General features: G+C 37.1%; 1 long non-coding RNA gene across 1 annotated transcript in view; it reads left to right on the top strand.

Moving 5' to 3' along the window:
* The first annotated feature begins 1,541 nt into the window (after positions 1 to 1,541).
* Positions 1,542 to 23,376, top strand: part of 4930553C11Rik (RIKEN cDNA 4930553C11 gene) — an 82,523-nt gene continuing 60,688 nt past the window's right edge. Inside the window, exons 1-2 of the long non-coding RNA NR_126439.1 lie at positions 1,542 to 2,117; positions 4,252 to 4,295. This is a non-coding gene — a long non-coding RNA (RIKEN cDNA 4930553C11 gene). The remainder of the gene's footprint in view (positions 2,118 to 4,251; positions 4,296 to 23,376) is intronic.

Here is a 23,376-nt window from a genome sequence, read left to right as displayed (position 1 = left end):
AATGAGACCTACATGATAGTGGTAAATGAGTTATATAATTTTCTTTTGCATTTTATTTTCTGCCACTGTGTCGAGAATTCTTTCATATATGTTTTCCTGTACATTGGTAGCTTATTTATTTATTTTTTAAATGCTTCTCTTATTTTGGTAGTAGGGTGCGCTGGCCTCCCACTGGATCAGTCACCTTTTGGTTTTGGGAAGTTTGAAAAGTAATTGTTATTACAAATTTGCTAAAAGTGTTGGAGAAGGTGATCAGTGGTTAAAAATATTTGCTGCTCCTCCAGAGGATCTCGGTTATATTTTCAGTACGAAATGTCAATTCAGAACGGTGAGCTACCACACTCTCAGGGGATTTTATGCACTATTCTGGGATTTTTGGTGCTCAGCCATATTTGCAGCCAAACTATCCATACATATAAAATAAAGTGAATAAAGGGCCTTATTGAAATCTGTCCTAAAGCCATTCAAGTGGGACTTTTCCTCATTGGATGATGTTCTATTTGTAATCTGTCTCATTGTAATAGATGTGTGTAACTTTGTAGTTTTTTTCTTATGGCTCACTTTTGGCAGTCATATCTGTCCACAAAATTATCCATTTTACCTAAGACTTTCAAGTTTCTCTAACACTGTTATAATACAGAGATTTTCATAATGCTAATCAATATAAATAATTCATTTTCAGGTATGGAGATCAAACCCAGTCCTTTGTGCAAGCTAGATAAATTCTCTCCTGCTGAGCTGCACTCCAGCCTTCTACTCATCATTAGTAGCTCAGTTGATTTTTTTCTTTTTTACCAAGATTTTTTTGTACTTTTAAAATTTTTTAATTAATTTATTTATACACACCATACTTTACTCCCCGCCCCCAATCCACCCTCCAAATGTTCCACATCCCATACCTACTTCCCTCCCCCTGTCTCACGGGGACTCCCCCAACCCTCACCCCACCTGACCTCTAAACTCCCTGGAGCCTTCAGTCTCTTGAGGGTTAGGTGCATCATCTCTGACCCGCAAGTCCTCTACTGCATGTGTGTTGGGGGCTGGTATATGCTGCCTGTTTGGTCGTCTGGTGTTTGAGAGATGTCAGGGGTCCAGATTAATTGAGATTACTGGTCCTCTTACAGGATCTCCCTTCTCCTCAGCTTCTTTCAGCCTTACCCAATTCAACAAAAAGGGTCAGCTGCTTTTGTCCATTGGCTGGGTGCAAATATCTGCATTTGTGGGGCTGTGAAAGGCAGCCTGTTTTGGTTGAATGAGGCTTGCTCCTGAAACCCAGTAGAAAAATCTACAAGAGAGAGAATAGTGAGCCACGTTCCCAGAGACAGGTGCCTAACACCACAGAGCCCCCAACTTCATAATTCTATGAATATCAGTCACAGAATTATGCAGACAAAGCCCCGAGATCCTGGCATTCTGGCTAGATACCACTCCCACAGTTACCTGACAATAGCCAGGTATGCTCCGCCCCACTGTTACCTGGCAACAACAAGGTAGCCCAGCCCACTATAAAAGTAGCTGCTTGGCCCCTCCTCTCTCTCTTTAAGCTCTTACCTTTCTTACTCTCATCTCTAGACCTCCTTCTCTCCCTCCCTTCTACCCTTCTCTCCAAGTGGCCATGGCTGGTCTCCCTCTTTCTACCTTCTCTCTTTCTCCTTGCCTTTCTACAATTAAGCTCTAAAACCATAGACTGTCTCTGCTCATCAAGGCCCGCTGTACTTGAAAGATGGGATGGGCTTTCCCCTAAAGAGCTGCTTCTAACCTCCCAACGGAAGGCCTTCCTGTGCTCCAGCAACTGACAGAACCAAGAACTCTTGCCCTCATGAGAACTGTCCAGCGCCCCCTCTCTCCCTGCCCTCTCCTTCCTTTGGCCCCAGAGACCTCAGACTGCTCCTTGTCTACCCCCCACTGGACTAGGGTTCCCTGGCTTCCCATAGCCAGACACCCACCCGGCGCCACTTGGAAAGCATGCAGCAGTCCTCCGGCATCCACCCGCCCAGAGCACCAGAACTCCGGTGGGACTCAGGTTTTCCCCCACCTCCTTTAGAGAACTGATCTAATATGGAAACAATTTGTTCTATACTTCAAGTGAAAGAATACTTATTGATTAATGCTGCATTGTGAGTATCAGTGCTTGAAGCCTTGTGTACTGGCTAGTTTTGTGTCAACTTGACACAGCTGGAGTTATCACAGAGAAAGGAGCTTCAGTTGAGGAAATGCCTCCATGAGATCCAACTGTAAGGCATTTTCTCAATTAGTGATCAAGGGGGAAAGGCCCCTTGTGGGTGGGACCATCTCTGGGCTGGTGGTCTTAAGAGAGAGGGTTCTATAAGAGAGCAGGCTGAGCAAGCCAGGTGAGGCAAGCCAGTAAAGAACATCCCTCCATGGCCTCTGCATGAGCTCCTACTCCCTGACCTGCTTGAGTTCCAGTCCTGACTTCCTTTGGTGATGAACAACAGTATGGAAGTGTAAGCTGAATAAACCTTTTCCTCCCCAACTTGTTTCTTGCTCATGATGTTTGTGCAGGAATAGAAACCCTGACTAAGACACCTTGTGAGCAGGTTCTGTGAGAACATAGACTGTTTCAGCCTTGAGCAATGAGGACTGTCAGGATGACACCCAGGCTCAGAGCTCCTCAGGAGTTATTGAGAAAGTGGGAAGAAAAGAGCTTCAACACTTTAGCACTTCAAATTCAAGCTGTCTTAACCCAGAGGTTTTGTCTTAGACAAAGGTAACAGAAACATGGAATTATACAATGTTAGATCTAGAAAGTAACTATAGTAACTAACCCTTGAATCCAACAGCCTTCTCCTAAATGTTATTCCTAGGGTTTGTATCTCAGTGAAGAATAGTACTGCCCTAGCATACCAGAAGATAGAGGTTCAGTTTCCTAGTACCTACTAAAAGGGGAGGTGAAAGTGGAGACACATAGGCCTAACATTGTCTAATAGGGGGTATCTAGCTTCTGTTTAAATGCTTTTAGTCACTGGAAAGTAAATCAGGATGTTTGGCTCTTATTTTGAAATTAAATGAAGCTTCCTGTAACTTGCAGCTGCCCCCAGTCAGCAATGAACCACACAAGAGAGATCTGGACTTTATTACTTCAGGAGAACTGGAGTAATTTTCTATTGGTGATGGAATTTAAAATCAGGTCTATTTAATGGAGTTTTTTCAGTTACGCAGCTCATTCATTTTCATGCCAGACATCTCACTACTTGGTACATGAAATATCTCTGCATGTCTTAAAGTTTTTGTAAGACTACAATATAAATAGTGAGTCTTTTATTTATCTAGGGAATATTTGGAGGATTTGGTTTGGGCAACTTTTTGTAAAACTCTTAGATATTAGGAACATTTTCATAAGTCAGTGGAATCTGCAGTGTTAATGGACTCACACTGCACTTTCCTTGGACCACACAATATAAATACCCCTCAGAGAGCTCGTCATTTCCCTTTGGAGCCTAATGCTGGCTGTAGTTCATTTGTGTTCCTTTTCTTATCAAAAGTGACTGAGGGTAGCCTTCTGACTTTGGAAATCCTTTACTTTCTCAATTGTAAGTCTGTAGCCTAAATTTGAAGTATGGTGCTGGAAAAGCAACAGTGACGAGAAAAACTAATTATGAAGAAATATTTTCTACAAGCACACGTTTCTTTTAGAGACACTGAAATCTCTGTGGGACAAATTAGTCTTCCTTTTTCATTTTCATCCTCAGTTCCCTGTGCTAAGAATACTGAAATGCAAGGAAAATATATTCTTTTCCAGATTGAACTGAAACACTTGCAAATTGCTTAATAGCATCAAATTCCAATTTAAAAACAAACTACACCAAACACAACTTGATGCTTTGTGTGTATATATTTAGTTGACATTGGGGGAGGATAGCATAATTCATTTTTAAATTGGTTGAAATTACATTTCCTTTCTCTTAAACCAATCAAAAAATGGAGTCCCACTCAATCGATTTCCCCAATTTTATAAATGAAGAAACCGAGACTAACAAAATTAGAGGATTTGATGTTAGAATTGAGAGCTGAAACTCCTCTGTGTCTTTCCCCTTTGACTGGGAGATAGTACCCGTCCTCCTAAATTTTGAAACAGACATTATATGTGTATTTTGACAATTTCTCTATTTAATTGTGGTAATACTTTCCATTAAATAAAGTTTACTTATCTAGATGAGAAAAATTGAAAATTAAAAGTCAACATCATGTGCTAAAATGTTTTTTTTTCTCCCCCCCCCCCCAATTTTATAGGGAGGTCATCACTGGGGATATTATCCAATGAAGACATTCTCATGGTAAGCCCATAAACCAATTGAAACTTTTTTTTATTTAATGTTTATTTTGCTTATTGGTGAGGAATTTACAACAACTGCACAAATTACATAAAGCAGGGGATTCATTAAATCCTTTGTTTGAAAGCTTTATTATTTCTACAGAATATTTAAAAAAAAAACAACCAAGTTCTTATTCAACAGTTCTGAAATGCAGTCCTTAGATTCCTCCATGGTACCCCAAATGCACATGCAGGACCAGAAGAGAAGAGAACCTTGAATCCCAGATGGTTCCCTGAGCTTAAAATGTGCTCTTTGTAGCAACAAGACTCTTTCTGTACTAGACCTGCCTGAGTTCATGACCATTGTCACAGCAGGCTGCCTGTCACTGCTCAATTGTGGTTTCTGGATGTAGGTCAAACCTCTTCTTGTAGTATCGTCTCTGTTGCTGCTGGAAAAGCGATAGCCAGCTTAGATTTGTTATTGGAGAAAGTACTGGTCTTCAAAGGGGCTCAAGTTTATACCTTCCTTTTGGGCTCCCAAATTAAATATTGTTGTAATTTCCAAAATTGATATAGCACCTACTATTTCCAAGTTGCTTCCATTATTACCAACTCAGTGGAGCCATCCACACAAATGCCAGATCTACGATGAGCACATGTGACACTAATTTGCTATGACCAAATTCTCATTCCCATCCAACTGCTACCTCAGTTTCCGGAATCATTTTGGCATCTTTAGTTATGTGAAAAACTATAGTCATCTCTTACTTTGATAATGTTTTCCTTTCATTCTCAATCTGATCTTTCTGAATGAAAATCTGCAAAGATCAATCAGGTCTCATCACTCTTCACTCCACAGCCTCAATTAGTCATAATTTCAGTCACTTCTCACAATAATCTCATAGGTTATCTTCAATGAATAACTTATTGCAGAACACAGATATTTCTTCCATTGAACTGGGCATCTCAAATTTTAGGAGAAATTTCTCTCAACACTTCTTTTTGGGGTGATTAACTTCTTCCAATTATGACAAATAAAACTTTAGCAAAAATGATTAAAGCATAATTTTGTGCAGCATTGTGTCTTCAAATTGAATTTGCAAGATACCAAGTGCTAAAGGAGATATATATCACGTTATGAATAGACAATAAATCTGATACTATGTTGCCTTTACTTTTGTTATTTATTGTTATTGAGATGTAGATGCATGGTAATAGATTGAAGTGATTCTTCATAAACAGTGAATGATAACAGAGATTCTTAATTGATGGGATAATGAAAGGGAATGAAAGGACCAGAAGAGAAGAGAACCTTGAATCCCAGATGGTTCCCTGAGCTTAACTACCAAATATGACGGCATAGTTTCTTTAGGCATCATCTCTTCAAAGTAACCCTTGTAGTTTTTGTAAAATCTTACCAACATATGATAAAACATATTTACATATCTCTTTATTATACATCTCCTCCATTAGAATATAATACCTTGGGATCTACTTAGCTTGTTATTGACAGCTGCATGGTTCAGAGATATAATAGAATGCATTTGCAAATATTTAAGAAAGACATCTTCTAATCTATGTATATTGTTTTCCTCGCAGTACTTATAAACATGCTCATGGAAAACCTATGAGTTGTAAATCAGTTGTGTTATAAAATCAAGGAAATGTTTGAAGGCAATAGAATCCCCTGTGGGTTATGTCATTATAAGGTGCTAGTATTTGAGCTATTATTGAACAATTTCAAATATAAAGTTCTTTCTTGGAACTTATATACTGAAATCAACTAGTTGTAAAGAAGTGAAGATAAAATGCACAGGATATTAATGCAAAGATCTCTCTGTCTTTCTCTGTCTCTGTCTCTCTTTCTCTTACACACACACACACACACACACACACACACACACACACACACACACACACACACAAACAAACATACACACACACTTTGAATACAGCATTTCAAGACTTGACATCTGTGCTTCTTAGGTACCTATGAATAGAATCCAGTGTAACTTATTTTCCAAGGCAACTTATTTTCTAATTCTAAAATGTATGCATATATCTACTTGTATGATTGCTAAAATCACACTAAATAACTTATATTCTGCAATGATAAATTACGAAAACACTAATATATATGTATATATATATATGTAACACTACAATAGATGATCAAAAGTTCTATATTTATTGATTCTTTTTTACACTTTAAATTTAAAATAAATAATTAACTCATTGTTTTTGCAATTAGAAATATATATTGATTACATTGTATGTGAAGCCTGTGTTAGATGTTAGGAAGTAAAATGAATATATTCTTATATTCTGTGTTCATTGAGCATGTTTCTAGTCGGTTGATAATGTAAATATAATTAAATAAATGAGAAATTTATAGGTGCTTTGTGGTTAAAAAAACAAACAAAAACAATACACAAAAATATAAACAAAACAAAATAAAATATTCACCACTACCACCAAAATGGCAAACCAGGATTTTGAGATAGTGAGTTGTACAATAATGACAGTCAGTGGCCTACAGTAGTACAGTTCTTGTTGAGGAAGCATGTGAAATAAAGGATGCTTCCATGTTGTCAGCTGTGCAAAATACTAATGTATTTGCTTTCCAGGCAAACAGAATAATAATTGTAATGACCATAGATTGGAAAGATGACAATGAGTAGAGTGCTTGAAAGGTGTACACATTCAACATACTTATCTTAGAAGGTAATTTTAGACCTATTCTTATTGCAACCACCTGTTGTTTTAAACAGATTCATCATGTGCCAAACACTACCTTGTTATCACTTATTATTAGACAATGAAAACAGGGATCATGACAGAGTTATACACCAGAGTCTTGTTTCCAAGCAATGCAAAACAAAACACCGAAAAAAAATAACTGGACCATTGTATATTTAAGGTAAGAAATATTAAGGATAAGAGAAGAAGCAAGGGGATTAAACATAGAAAAAATACCCAAGAGTTGAAGAGCTAAAGATGCTGATAGTTAAAGAAAAGAAAATGAAAAGAGAAAGTGAGATGTTTGCCATGTGAAGGCATTAGTTTATGTGCCTGAAAAAGGAAACTGAGGCCAAGATAAGATGGATAACAGGTATGTTAGAGGAGAAGGCTTCCAAGTACTGAGAATTCTAAATTTTAGAATTATATCCATGTAATTTAGAAATGCCACAATTTAAGAGTACAGTAGTCTAGAATACAGAGGCAATGGGATGGGGCTGAATTTTATTTTTTTATTTTATTTTATTTTATTTTATTTTATTTTATTTTATTTTTTTGGTGAAAAAAAGGTTTATTTGTCTTATGCTTCAACATCCAGAGTCCAACACTGAATGAAGTCAGGACAGTTATTCAAACAGGGCAAGAACATGGAGAGGAGCTGATGCAGAGGCCATGGAACTAGCTTGCTCTCCACTGCTTACTCTGCCTGCTTTCTTATAGAACTAAGGACAACCTTTCCAGTTTTCCTGGGCACCCACAATGGGCTGGACCCTCCCACCTCAATCACTGAGAAAATGTTCTACCGCAGTGGCTCTCAACTTTCCTAATGCTGTGACCCTTTAATACAGTTTCCCATGTTATAGTGACCCCAACCATAAAATTATTTAATTGCTATTTCATAACTGTAATTATGCTACTGTTATGAATTGTAATATAAATATATGATATGCAAGATATCTGACATGTGATCCCCAAAGGGGTCATGACCCACAGGTTGAGAACCTCTGCTCTACTAGCTGCTTCCAGTCCAAGCTTGTAGAGACATTTTTCTTTTCTTTTCTTTTCTTTTCTTTTCTTTTCTTTTCTTTTCTTTTCTTCTCTTCTCTTCTCTTCTCTTCTCTTCTCTTCTCTTCTCTTCTCTTCTCTTCTCTTCTCTTCTCTTCTCTTCTCTTCTCTTCTCTTCTCTTCTCTCCTCTCCTCTCCTCTCCTCTCCTCTCCTCTCCTCTCCTCTCCTCTCCTCTCCTCTCCTCTCCTCTCCTCTCCTCTCCTCTCCTCTCCTCTCCTTTCTTCTTTTCTTTTCTTTTCTTTTCTTCTCTTTTTTATAAATGCTACGGAGAAATCTGAGGTTGTTGACTAAGGCAAGAAGAACTGGACAGCAGTTCAGTCAACACCAGAGTACCTCAAAGAGAGTCAAGTGTCTGGAACGGATGATGCATAAAGAAGACACCAATTCTGCCAATAGGGCTGGAAATTTGAAACAGAAAGAGACTCTCTGCTGAGAAGACAGTGTCCTCCAGCAATCCCAACTGTCTTGCCAATGTAATGAAGAGAACATTAGTGTAGAGACTGAGAAGATCATTCCACAATGATACCATTTCAACTATGGAAGGTTAGGACATGAGAGCAAAGTAAAAGAAATTGTTATAATGCAATGCCATGAAAATGTAGAAGATGAGAAATGAAGCCAATACTTTTTTTTTTTTTTTTTTTTTTTTTTTAGAGATCTTAAAGAAATAACAACACGTGGTGTTTCCACAATGGTCTGGAGGAAGTTAGGAGGAGTAGAAATGTAGTGTCTGTGGGGTCTTCTTCATCGCGAAGGTCGGGGCTAAATGTAGCCATAGATTATTTTTGCACTCATACCAGGTTATTCACTTTTACTTAACTTTTCAATGCCTGATTAAGGAATATCTTGTTTTGGAATTTGTAATGGACTACACATTTGTCAATGTTGAAGGTTTTAAATTAAAATCTAATTAAGTGTTACCTATTGTCAGTCCTGCCTGACTTCTAATGTCTCACAGAGTGAAAAGAGAGAGCAGATTTTTATCCCAGGATTCCAACCTAGTTAGTGTCCCACTAAATGGCAATCTTACTTAAATATCTTTTGTATGATTTTTTTCCTCTTTGTTTTAAACAAACAATAGGTGACTGTGCCCTTCTTTTTACTTAATTTCTCTGTTGACTTGATTAAAGCAACAGTTTTACACTTAGAGATCTTTCCCACCAGGAGGTATTTCACAACTCTTCTTTTTATCCTTTCTCTTGTTTATCCAGACAATAAAATCATAATCCTATCTTTTACAGCATCACAGGCTGATAACAGCAGGCACTCACTCAGAGGGTCCTTGCGCTCAGTAAGCTCTTAATTTCTGTATTGACTTTAATTAAATTTGAGAGGCGTTTTCAATAAGGAGAAAAAAACAAGTTTTTTTTTTTTTGTTTTTTTTAATGCTGGATTAACACCAGTGTATCACTCAGACTATAGATGTGACTCTGGAGGAAGAGTAGGCGTTTCTCTTATTCCAAGTTCACAAATATGAAATGTTCTGTCTTGGGGTTGCTTACTATTGAAGATAGGAGGAGTTTACAGAAACTACCATTTGAGTTAAGGCCCTTTTCTTAGCAAATTCTGTAAAGACAATGATTCTTTTGTGAAACTACTTTTCAAAAAGATGTATCAATGAGCTGTTATTTTGTAGTGACACACTGGTATGTGTATTTGGGCTCATTTGAACCATATTATGTGTGGAGAACAAAGGACAACATTTGGAGGTTAGTATTCCCCATTTTTGTTTTTGAGGAAAGGTCTGACTGTCTGTCTTTTTCTCTCTTTTCTTTCTTTCCCTCTGTCAGTTATTGTACTGATAACACTACTGTTTTCTACTTCTTTTTTAAACAATTTTTTTCTTAAATGTTTTCTTCATTTACATTTTAAATGCTATCCTGAAAATCAACTATACAGTCTCCCCGCCCTGCTCCCCAACCTACCAACTCCCGCTTCCTGGCCCTGGAGCTAATACTGTCTTTATCTCTCAATAGAAAATCCTGCAATTCCAATCACAATATACTATATTCCAAAAATATTTTTATGTGGTTCCATAGATGTAATTTACCTTGTCAAAGTTGTCTTGAAAGTCCTATCCATTGAATTTTCTCCCTGTCTGTCAGGGAAAAAATATTTGAAAAAATATTTCCTTAATACAGATAACACAGAGATATCGTTACATTTCGTAAAATATCAAATATATTTTTCTTGAAATATCTGAAGCAATTAGAGAAAATAATTTAAAACTAAGCATACCTAATGCTTTAAACCTGACTCACAGAAGATTATATTATGCTATATTTCAATATACCTTCAATGGAGGTACCCTCGTCTCAACAGGCATTTGAGTGCTTGAAACAAAGCTAGCTCCCAGCAGGATATGCTAATCACTATAAATGAAATAATCTCCATGTTTCAAAGACTTAGTTGCCACCCAGTGTCTGCTTCTCCCATGATGGTGATGTCTCCAGACTGTTCCCACACAGCTAGCCTGGAGGGAGCAAAGCTGTGTTGGGAGGGGTGTGTACAGTGGAGGATCTATGTTGGAGTGCACAGGCAATGAAGACAGTTGGAGAACAGCTTTGTAGAATTGGTTTGTTTACTGGAGGAGAAGCATGTATTTATGCCCCTGGGGATGTGGCCAGAGTCTTTGGGGTAATGTTTATGTGCCGTTGTAACATTGGCGAGGGCATGAATATTGGAAAATGATTCATCTACATATTCAGTGGCTGTAGGTCCTCAGGAGTGGGGGGAGAACATAATAAGTTCAAACAAGGAGTGAAGCCAAACAGTCATTAATATATATAATATTATATATATTAAGTATATATAATAGTATATACTTATTAGTGCTGTTGGTAGGAAAGCCGGCTCTACGGCTCTAGATTAGGTGGGGACAATAGCCACCTTCTGCCATGCTTATGTTTGAGGGATCCAGGGTTGAAGCTCACTTTGTCCCTTTATGCACAACCCTGGGCCATTATAGTCCCACATGTAATAAACTACTAAAGTCATTTGCTAATTCATTGTGAGTATGGTATGTATTCAATGGATGTATTTGTGGACACGGAAAGAAGGATGCTGAGTGTACTGTATTACTGTTCTCTGCATCATTTCGTTGAGACAGGGTCTCCAATTGCATTGGAGTTAGGATGGAAACAAGCAACTGCAGTTGACTTCTGTTCCCCCATACACTGAGGCTATCTGCATGCTCACAGCCATGCCTAGTGTTTTACATGGCTTCTTGAGTCCTGAACTCAGATTCTCATGCTTGAGCTTCCAGTATTCTTATCCACTGAACTACCTCCCCAGTCTTGTAATGTTCCTTTCAATCAGCAGAGAGTAAACTGATAATATTTGTCACACAGTTGATTAAATTCATTACATTTTAAAATTAATTCCTCTAATTTGTTTTTAGCAGGTCTATCAGAAAATTTCCATTTATATATGCCCATAGCTGAGGTTCTTCTTGTACATTTAATGATCAGTACTGATTTCTGGGGTTTCGATGTTCTTTCTAACATATACCCAGAATTTCCAACTCAGTTGTTGAAGTGAATTAAATGCTTATGAAAAATGGTGTGTTTGAAGTTGAGATGACAAAATCCAAATACAATTTAATCAAAATAACTGTGAAGTTACATTTTAACTATCATCTATTCATGTTGGAGAATGACATGCTAGCACAAAATAATCTTTGAAATCTGGCAAATTTTGTATCCTGTCAAGGAACAGAGCATTTTGATTTGTGGGGAGACATGGAATATCATCCACTGTCACTCACTATTCTAAATCTGTTGAGTGAGATTTTTTTTATTCTTCTCTACAATGTTTAAACTTATTACAGATTACTTGTAATTACAGAGACGACTTTTCAGCAAAAGTTTTTCTCTCATGAACAAAATCAATCATGAAATCACAGTTGTGCTTTTATTGTGATGCTAAAACTTTGGCACAAAAATCTTGATCTATTTTATTTAACTAGTCATATCATGGGCTTCTGTTTGAGTGTGTGTGTGTGTGTGTGTGTGTGTGTGTGTGTGTGTGTGTGTGTGAGTGTGTGCGCACGCGTGCGCGCATGCACGTGTTTTGCCTATATGTATAATTTTATAAGTGGAAACATTTTATAGGTAGAGAAAGTTGAGATGGGCAGAAAATATCTTCTGTTTGCTAATTTTATTTATTTTTTTGTTTGCTTGTCTTTGAAAAATCTCTTTACCACAACACTAGACATTAGTTGGTTTTATTTGTTTGTTTGTTTGGTTGGTTGGTTGGTTGGTTGGTTGGTTTTTTTGTTTTGTTTTGTTTTCTTTTATTTTATTTTGGTATTGAAAATGGAACCCAAGGCCATGTGCAGGCTACATGTGTACTTCACAACTGAGCTGCTTCCCTAGTCTCAGATATATTTGAAAGGCATAAATTCTGAAAAGTATACAGGCTATATTAACAGTTTTATTATGTAAATAAAAAAGGATTTAAATGACAAAACACTTAGGATCATAACAAAACTTACCTTGACACAATAAAAGAACACTAAGGTAACATTATTTTTAAATTTTTAAGTGAGGACTAGGTGTAGGGTTAGCTGGGCACAGGGCGGGCATCAGGCTATAGGGAAGCCACAGGACATGGCTCTGGTGGTGGATCAGCACAGTCTGAGGTCCAGGGGGACAGCCAGAGCCCTCTGGTTCTAAGGATGTTTTCTTTTACTTTTTTTTTTTCCGAGATTGTTTTTATTAGATATTTTCTTCATTTACATTTCAAATGCTATCCCAGAAGTCCCCTCTCCCCACCCTGCTCTCCTACCCACCCACTCCCACTTCTTGGCCCTGGCGTTCCAATGTACTGGGGCATATAAAGTTTGCATGACCAAGGGGCCTCTCTTCCCAATCATGGCCAACTAGGCCATCTTCTGCTACATATGCAGCTAGAGACACAAGCTCTGGGGGTACTGGTTAGTTCATATTATTGTTCCACCGATAGGGTTGCAGACCCCTTCAGCTCCTTGGGTACTTTCTCTAGCTCCTCCATTGAGGGCCCTGTGTTCTATCCAATAGATGTCTATGAGCATTCATTTCTGTATTTGCCAGGTACTGGCATAGCCTCAGAAGACAGCTATATCAGGGTCCTGTCAGCAAAGTCTTTCTGGCATACTTAGTAGTTGTTCTCAGGATCTTAGGCATCCAGGTGCCACTGGGAGCTGTTGAAGAGCTGAGAAAGGAGTGGGGGCCCTCAGACTGGATCTAGCCCGTGGCTGAGAAGGGAAAGAGGGGAACTCAGGCTCGGTCCCCCGGGGAAAGTCCTTGGCTTGTTGGTGGGTGGCTGGCTTGGGTTTGGCTTGGTGGCAGCCTTAACTGGGGCACTGAAGAGACCTTCTAACAGGAGGTTAGCCGCTCTTTAAGTGAAGGCCTTCTCCATTGCTCCCCAAGGCAGATCCCGATGAAAAGAGGTTTCAAAGCATTTATTGTCAGTTTGACACTATAACTGGTCAGCAAAACAGCAGAAGGTTCTGCTATAGGACCTCCTGGGCCATGGGGCTTTGTCCAATTTTATAGAACTACTTATTCAGGTCCAATTAGAAAGAGGTTGGCTGCTTTATAACAGTCATGCCTCTGTTTGACCAGTGGACACACGTTGTCTTGCAGGTTAGTATTGTAGCAATCAGGGTCCAGAACTTGTACGGGCCAGAGATGTCTTTTATCCTTCAGTGGCCTAGATAGAAACTTCTGGCACTATGAAATACAGTCAGCGGGGAGGGCCTTTTTCTGGTCAATTCAAGATTGATTTATTTATACCCTGCAAAAAAGGTGTGTGTAGCTCTTTTACCTAGTTTTTTTTTTTTTTTTTCAACCAGAAAAAAATATCCTGTATTATTCTGTCTTGTTTTTGCAGAACTCTAGGAGCTCCATGAACATTAATGTTTTAGTGTGACTATGACTAATACTGTATTTTAAAGCAACACTATTGTTTTAAAATTCTGTTCTATTCTGCTTTAGTATTGCAGGACTCCTAAATTCTAATAGTGCACAAAATCTGTCAGAAGTCAATATGTTCTACATAAAAGCTAAGTTTTAATAAATTAATCTCTGATTAGGTACTCTTCTCTAAGTCCGTATTCCAAGCAGAACTGGCAGACTCAAGAGGTTGCAGAACCTGCAGTTCTCCAAGAGGTTGTTAATAAGACAATAAAGATGCAAACAGGATTCTTGCTGAATTGATGACCTTCTGATTTAGGTGTTGACACAGGAATCTAATTGAATTTAGTAATTTACTCAATTACTGATCATCAACCTTGAAACTCTTATTTTACCTAATAGATTTAAATAGTACCCATCCTATAATAGAACTAAAAATATTGATTTTTCATAGAGAATCAAGAAGAAAATATAAATGGGTCTCTTCTTATTTTAGACAGTGTTTAATCACTAACCTCATCTGACACAGAAGATTCTGTGTGAAAGAGTTCTTTCAACATTTAAATAAAAGTAAAGCACTCCTAATTTTCACCCTGAGTAAAGGGCACTGGATATTTAATAAAAATAAGGAGGAGTCGTTTTTTAAATTAAAATGAGATCTGTACTTATGTATGAAGAAAGAGCTCTTCTAATTCGTGTAAAGTCACACCACTCAAAGTAGAGGAGTTGATATGCATTTAATGAAGTCTGACAAACAAATAGACAGACAGATACAAAGAGAGACTAGCTATAATATAGCATTTTAGCCATATTGCAAATAGGAGAAATAAGCAAGATCAAGAGATAATAACTAACAAATAGGTATTTGTTGGAAATAATTTAGAAAAAATATACGCAAAATATTTGATAAAACTATACTTAAAATTCCATAGAATATTGTAGATTTAACATCGTATGTATAAAATTAACAGCATAGATTCTATTCATGAAAGATACACCTCAGAATAGACTGACATATATAATTATGATACACAGAAATCATAGTAAAAGATGGATTGAATGCTACAGAGAGTAATTTTGGCTCCAAACAATCTTCAGAAAGACTCATAAAGTATGTATAATTGTTGAGGTCCTACAAAATGCCATCTAAATATTAGTACTTATCATGATTTTGTGCATAACTATACTCTATTTAATTACTTGAAATACGTGTCACATAGTTCTGCCATTTGAGATAACTGTGTTCACATTTTAAAATAATTTCTATGCAAAATGGAAATGAAATAAAATTTATTTCTAAATAATCCATCTAATAATTAAATGAGATATCTGAACATTTGAACTGTCTCCTCTTCTGTTACTGTTACAACTCATGTAAGAAGGAGAGGTGGAAAAATATCTTTAACAGAATTTTGTTTTATGAAGGCACCATCTTTGTTTCTATCCAATGTATTTACGTGGAATCTATTGAAGAATACAGTAAGAGAGTGCAGTTAATTAGAACATATATGGTTTTCCTTATGGACAATTGCATATTTTCAAAGAGAAAAATGTCTGGGTTTGGTGATTATTTATGGGATGGATCCCAGGGTGGGGCAGTCTCTGGATGGTCCTTCCTTCCATCTCAGCTCTGAACTTTGACTCTGTAACTCTTTCCATGGGTATTTTGTTCCCCATTCTAAGAAGGAATGAAGCATCCACACTTTGGTCTTCCTTCTTCTTGAGTTTCATGTGTTTTCCAAATTGTATCTTGAGTGTTCTAAATTTCTGGGCTAATATCCACTTATCAGTGAGTGTGTATCATGTTTGTTCTTTTGTGATTGGGTTACCTCAATCAGGATGATATCCTCCAGATCCCTCAACTATTTTCAAGTATTAATTCCATTCTCAGATAGACTTTCTTTTTGTGCTTGTACTGTGGCTACCATGAATCCACACAATATAGACAAAGAAGTATGCCCACTCATAAGACACCTAAATACAAGTCACAGAACATCTTATTAGGTCTGATGATGTCATGTGTGCCTTTGGCACTCATTTTTGGAACCAAAATTATGTGAAGATTCACAATCCATGACTGAGTCACAGACTACCCGTGGCCCTAATGATAAAGTCCACTATGTAGGAATCCCATATACAGAACATAGCAAGAAAATATTCCCAGATAAGAAGTCACAACTAAAATTTTGTTTTCTATTGCATAATAGAGCTACAGTAACATGAGAATTGTTAAAGGGCTATTGAATAGTTTGCATCAATGATTGGAATGACATGATCTCCTTGAAGGTTCTCTGAATAAGGATTCAGATTTTGTCTGGAATGGCATTACATACAAATTGCCAGTGAAGTTACCTGTGTTAAAAAATAATAACATTTAGTTTCTTTTCAACTACTTGATATATTCTATGTCAGTTATTATAAAGATAATATTTTAAAAATGAATTATTTTCATATCTGTATATATTTAGTATACAAATATTAAACTTTAGAGTTTATTTCTAATATAATTTAATTTGTTTTAATAATTATTATCACATACATAAAATAAAAATGTCAGTTCATAGATTTTTTCCCACATTTTATTAGACATTTAACAGTGTGAAAATACAACACCCAGTATAGGAACAGTAATTGTGCTTCATTTAACCACAGAGAGCACCAGAAGTTCTGTCTCTAAATGTGATCATTTACAAGACATACATTTCTTCTGTTAAACAGAATCATGTAGAAAAAAAACAGAAGAAGTAACATTCAGTTAATAGATATAAGAATATTTGAAAGCCATTGTATTTAATCATGCTGAATAAATTCAAATTATTTTATTCCCCCAAATCAATTTTTCTGAGTGCATGATAAATAGAAGAAAAAAGATTCTTATTAATGATATTTTATGAGCACATACCTATTAACTTTGATGGGTAAAAGGAAAGTGTTAATTTAAACTGTGATGTTCATTATTATTATTATATTCTAAATTTCAATTTTCTTTTTTTCTTTATAAGCCAATGGTATTATTATTATTATTATTATTATTATTATTATTATTATACCTTAAATTTTAATTGTGGATGTCCTTTTGTTTACATGCTTAAGAATGTAATAAATATACCAGAAGCTAGTAAACAAAGAGGCTGCCAGGTTGAGACAGTAAGCTGAGGAGTTGCAACCTAAGTGTGATTTTCTACAAAGCCTGCTATGAAACTTAGGTGCTCAATAAGTTAATCCACTTCATGGATGCACATATACTGGATCATGATAAACCCAAAGCTATTAGCTATGGCCTAAGGCCTAACTACAAAGCAGAAAAGGTGAAGAAAGGAAGGAAAGGATGGGAAAGATTCTGTAATGTCTAAGAAAATAGTTTCACTAATGAGGAATTCACATATTTACTGATCTACCCCAGTGTTACTCTATGAGAATGAAAATGCTTTCCTTGGCAAGATTTTGGATTCCCATGCGTGCTTTGGCTTTATCTTTTATCCTCTGAAATGTTGTTATTTTTATATCAGACTCTGAAATGTGATGACAAGACATGACCTTCAGAGGCTTTGAGTTGAATCTGATGGGTGGTATAGACACTGAACACCTGCGTTTCTCTCAGACACAGTTCCTTGGGCTCTGATATCTTTACTTCACCCTTGTTTATGATGCTGCATCATCAAGTGATACCGTGATCAAAGCTTTGACACTGATTGTCCCAGGGACGGGATCAGTTTCTTACAAAGCTTTCTACCTTCTGCATTCCATTCATTACATTCATTTTTATTTTGACTGTAAGGTTAATTTTCATTAAGTCTGAGTGAAACACTGTAGGGAAAATATAGAATCTGACAACTTTAGCAAGCCATAGAAAAGCAGCAGAATATTTTACAACAAATGAGACAGGGCAACATTAACACTGGGTAAAACTAAAATTAAAAACAGAACCAGAGCTCAGACCATCACTTGGGATGAGATAATTGAAGTTTATGTATTTTATTCAATTATTAGACAAACTGACAATATACAGTGATAATTAATTTAGCTATTTTATATTTTTTATTTTTGTACCATTCTAATGTAAATAACAGAACATATTAATGAAATATAAAATATTGTGTTATACCATGAGTTATTCTTTATTAAGGATTGCATGATTTTAATTTTTATTTATTGATAATTTATTAAACATTTGTTTACATTTCAAATGTAATCCTCCTTCCTGGTCTCCCCTCCACAATCTTCCACTCCATCTCCCTTCTCCCTCCCCTTTGCCTCTAAGAGGGTGTCCCCCCCCCATCCACTAACCCACTCCAGTCTCACCCCTCTAGCATCCCCCTTTAATTTTTAAAATAAAGGATTCTTTTAAGTGAAGGTTCCCAAAGATCTTCAATATCCCCCCCTCTCTCCTGTGTGTGTGTGTGTGTGTGTGTGTGTGTGTGTGTGTGTGTGTGTGTGTGTATGTGTATATAGAAACTATTTTTTCCTTTCAATTTAATTTCAAGTGATTTCATGCTGGTATTATTTTGGGCTGACCTATTCCTGAATATTTACTATTCTCAAAAGAATTATTTCTTATGAATCTGCTCAATTGCTGCTGAGGATAAAACTTTACAGCAAAGAAAGTTAGAAATTTTCAGGGACCCTATATCCTCCCTGAAGACATCATAAGCAAATGAATTTGCTCTTTACTATGCAGCCTAGAAACAGAATTCAACACTGCCCAATTCAAGTGGTTATTGAAAGGGTTCTGTTTGTCCACTCCTTCTGACATATGGTAAGGTCTTTCATGTATATATTAAATAAAAGAACTAGGCATAAATAAAAGTTTCCAGACTTGTTATGGTTGTTAAGGAACAAATATATACCATAATCTTAATTTCCAATTTTTCATCCCTTGGAAAATAGATTTTTTGTTAAAAAAATAAGATCACATTTGTGTCGTTTGTACATATCAATATATGAGCCTACAAATATACTAAAAAAATGTGGAAAACTTTAAAACAGAATCAACGTCGGAAATATTATAGTTAACAAGGATCATTTTATTATGATAATTTTCCAGTGCTCAGTTTATTATAACTAAAACAAATTCATAAACTATATTTCTGATGATCTCTTAAAACACGATTTTATCTATCAAAATTTTACATTATAGACTATTATGATACATATGTTAATTAATTAATTAATTAGCTGATTTTCTGTTTACATCCTGATCTCTGCCTCTCCTCCCGGTCACTGATTCTCAAAGTCTCCCCATCACTCCTCTCTTTTCCTCTGAGAGAGTCGAGGCCCCTCTTGATTTTCCTCCACCCCTGCATAAGTCTCTGTAGGGCTAGGAGAATCCTCTTCTATTGAGGCAGCCCAACTAGAAGAACATATCCCACACACGGGCAACAGCTTTTGGGATAGCTCCAGCTCCAGTTGTTTGAGAGCCTCATGAAGATAGAGCTGCAATTCTGCTACATCAGTGTGGCAGGCATAGATCCAGTCAGTGTATGCTCTCATTTGGTGGTTCAGTCTCTGATATCCACAGAAATCCACATTAGTTGAGTCTATTTGTTTCATGTGTAGTTCCTTTGTGACCCTGAATCCTTCCTCTAACTCATTCTCTCATTTTGTCACTCAAGAATTTATACACATTTCTCAATGCATTTTTTAATTTATTATTTTATGAAGTAAAATATAATTACATCATTTATTCATTTTCCTATCCTTTCTCCAACACCAACAATACCTTTCCTTGCTCCCCTTTTAATGTATCTCCTTTTTTTTACCTTGTTATTGTTTTACACACACACACCTTTATACACTTATTCATAACATCCACAAATGCAACCTGATAAGTCTGTTTAGTATTGCTTGTATATGTGTGATTTCAGGGCTGACGACTTGCAATTGAGTAACCAGTTAGGAGGTTCACACCTGCAGAAGACTAACTCCCCCATTCTCAGCATACCTAAGTTACCTATAATTCTTTGATTGGGCATAGGACTCCATGTGATTTCTTTCCCATTGTGTGCTAAAATGTTTATTGATGCTGTCCTTGTTTAGACAGCCATATATTGGTACAGATTCCTTATCATTTTTAGGAGACACCATTTCATAGCCTCCTTTCTGCTCCTCTTGTCCTTACAATATTTACATCCTTATTCCACAAAGTTCCATGAGTTTTAGGCAAAGGTTGTGTTATAGTTGTATACATTGGAGTTATAACAATGATCACATGCTCTTTACAATTTAACCAGTAACAGCTGTTTGTTCAGTTGTTTTATCTGTCCAAAAGAGCAGGGTCTTTGATGAGGCTCAGAGCTATGTTCATCTGTTGGTAAATGGATAAATATTTAACAAAGCCAAATGTTGGCTGTACATTCTCTAAGTTCCCTGAACTCACTATTCTCAGGCATTGCTCTAAGATTTTATACCAGGAATGGTTTGATTTACCTTTTCTTGAGTGGACCCTAAGTCCAATTCTTCAACTGTTAATTATTATTATTATTAATTAATTAATTATTATTAATGTTACTACTGTACCCTTAGGAATACCTTGCCATCCTGGTCATTGTTGAAGTTCATAGGCATCGCAAATGAAGAGAACTACCATTGGTTGCTTCTTTTCCTTGGCAATTTCTACTCTAGATCTTAATATAGATGAGTTTCAAGTGAAATACAACTAGAATTCTGATTCCTGTAGCTGACGTGGATGATGGTTTCAGAAAGAGACACTTAAATTTAATCTCTGAGAGTAAAACCAAGGCCAATAGCCATAGCATATATTGTTTTCAAATTCTCTTGGATTGTCTTGACTAAGAATCTGAAAAGAGATTCTCTTGCCTGGTATTGTGATTTTTGTTAGTATACGGCTTTTGTGGAAACACTGTCACACCAAAAGGCACAATTTACTCTAAACAATATGTGTATTTACATACGTATACCTTCATTACATGTAATTTTAAGTATATAAAAATAATATGATTTCTTATAGTATTTTTTTTAAACAAAAAAACAAAAAACATCCTTAGAGCTATTTTTTACTGTTTCCATCTCCTTCTGTATTGACAAACTCCTTTTCTTCCCAAATTAGGATGCCCCAGATCCCCATTTTTCTCTTTCATCCTTCAGATAATTTATATACTGTTATTTCCCTATTAAGTACCCCCCACACACACACATACATGCTACCATTTTTTTTAGTTTCTATTATTATTTCAAGTAATATATTCCTATCTGAAGTTTTGGAGATTGAGAAAGAATATGTGATATTATATGTGTTTAATCGCTCCATACAATCTTTTCTATTTCTACCCATTTATGTTAAAAATTCATTATTTAAATTTCTTTAATATCTGAATAATATTGTCAGCATGAATATGTACCTCATTTTCATTAATGACTCATCATTAAAGCACATTTTTAGGTTTTTTTTTTTTTTATTTGCTAGCTATTGTTAACACAGCAATAATGACCATGGCTGTGTAGGTATCTGTGGGGTAGGTCCTTTGCTCATATGCTAAGGGGTTGTATAACTGTCTAAAATGCTGTATTCAGTTACATCAGGGTATGCTGTTGATATCTGTGGTCTGTTCTGCAGCCTAGGGCCATGTACTGGTCCATGATCCTACCACATCTGGGGGCTGTGCTGATGTCTGTGTCCTATATCACTGAAAGCCATGAAGATGTCTATGATCTGTATTGTTGCCTGAAGCCATGTTTATATTTTTTAACCTGTGCTGTCACTGAAACTATGTTGGTGTCATTGGTCCATGCTGTGGCTGAGGGCCATGATGACGTCTATGGTCTATAAAGGAACTAGAGACCACAGTGAGGGGTCGTTGTAATGTGCTGATGACAGAGACTATGGAGAAGACTAAGATTTCTGCTTCTGCTGATGGTAAAGAACAAGAAAACGAATTTTTCCATGATATAGATGACGCCAGACTCACAGATGAGAAAGAGGGATACAGAAGGCCTGTATGACAACTCCAATTTCCACCCCAGGGCTAACCTACCTCAAAGTAACAGCCCATACAAAAACACCACTGAAGAGAACTCATCCACACACACACACACACACACACACACACACACACACACACTTTTTTTTCTTTATTTACATTTAAAATGTTTTTCCCTTCCCAGGTCTCCCTTTTGGAAACCCACTATCCCATCCCCTCTCACCCTGACACTGTGAGGGTGCTCCTCCACCCATCAACCCCCTCCTGTCTTCTAGCCCTGGAATTCATCTACACTGGGGCATCTAACACCCTCAGGCCCAAGGGCCACTCCTCCCACGAATGTCCAACAAGGCCATCCTCTGCCATATATGTAGCCAGAGCTATGGGTCCCTCCTTGTGTACTCTTTGGTTGGTGGTCCAGTCGCCGGGAGCTCCGGGGCATCTAGCTAGTTGACATTGTTGTTTCCTCCATGGGGCTACAAACCCCCTCAGCTTCTTCAGTCCTTTCTCCAACTGCTTCACCAGGGGCCCCATGATCAGCCCAGTGGTTAGTTGGCTGCAAGCATCCACCACTAGCTTTGTCAGACGCTGGCAGAGCCTCTCAGGAGACAGCATATCAGGCTTGAACTCCTTTTTTTTTATTAGATATTTTCTTTATTTACATTTCAAATGTTATCCCCTTTCCTAGATTCCCCTCCAAAACCCCCCTCCCCTCCCCGGTCCTGCTCCTCAACTGACCAACTCCCACTTTGATTGGTGTTTTAGTCCCAGGGAGCTCTGGGGGTACTGGTTAGTTCATATTGTTGTTCTTCCTATGGGGCTGCAAACCCCTTCAACTCCTTGGGTACTTTCTTTATCTCCTTCATTGGGGACCCTGTGCTTAGTTGAGGATGGCTGTAAAAATTCCCTTCTGTATTTGTCAGGCACTGGCAGAGCCTCTCAGGAGACTGCTCTATCAGCTAGCTCTTGTTGGCACCTTCAATAACGTCTGGGTTTGGAGGTTGTTTATGGGATGTATACCCAGTTGGGGCAGTCTCTGGATGATCATTCCTTCAGTCTCTTCTCTGGACTTTGTCTCTGTAACTCCTTCCATGGATATTTTGTTCCACCTTGTAAGAAAGATCAAAGTATCCACACTTTGCTCTAAGATGCTCCAACTTGTAATAAGGACACATGCTCCACTATGTTCATAGTAAACTTATTTAAATAATCAGAAGCTGGAAAGAACCCAGATGTCCATCAACAGAGGAATGGATACAGAAAATGTGATACATGTACACAATGGAGTACTATGCAGCTATTAAAAACAATGAATTTAGCTGCATATGTATCAGAAGATGGCCTAGTCAGCCATCACTGGGAAGAGAGGCCCCTTGATCTTGCAAACTTTATATGCCCCAGTACAGGGGAACACCAGGGCCAAGAAGTAGGAGTGGGTGGGTAGGGGAGCAGGGCAGGGGGAGG

Source organism: Mus musculus, chromosome 11 (assembly GCF_000001635.26).
Source record: "Mus musculus strain C57BL/6J chromosome 11, GRCm38.p6 C57BL/6J".
NCBI classification, from domain to species: domain Eukaryota; kingdom Metazoa; phylum Chordata; class Mammalia; order Rodentia; family Muridae; genus Mus; species Mus musculus.
The sequence above is the reverse complement of the archived record's forward strand: the minus strand, read 5'-3'. Positions and strand labels throughout refer to the sequence as shown.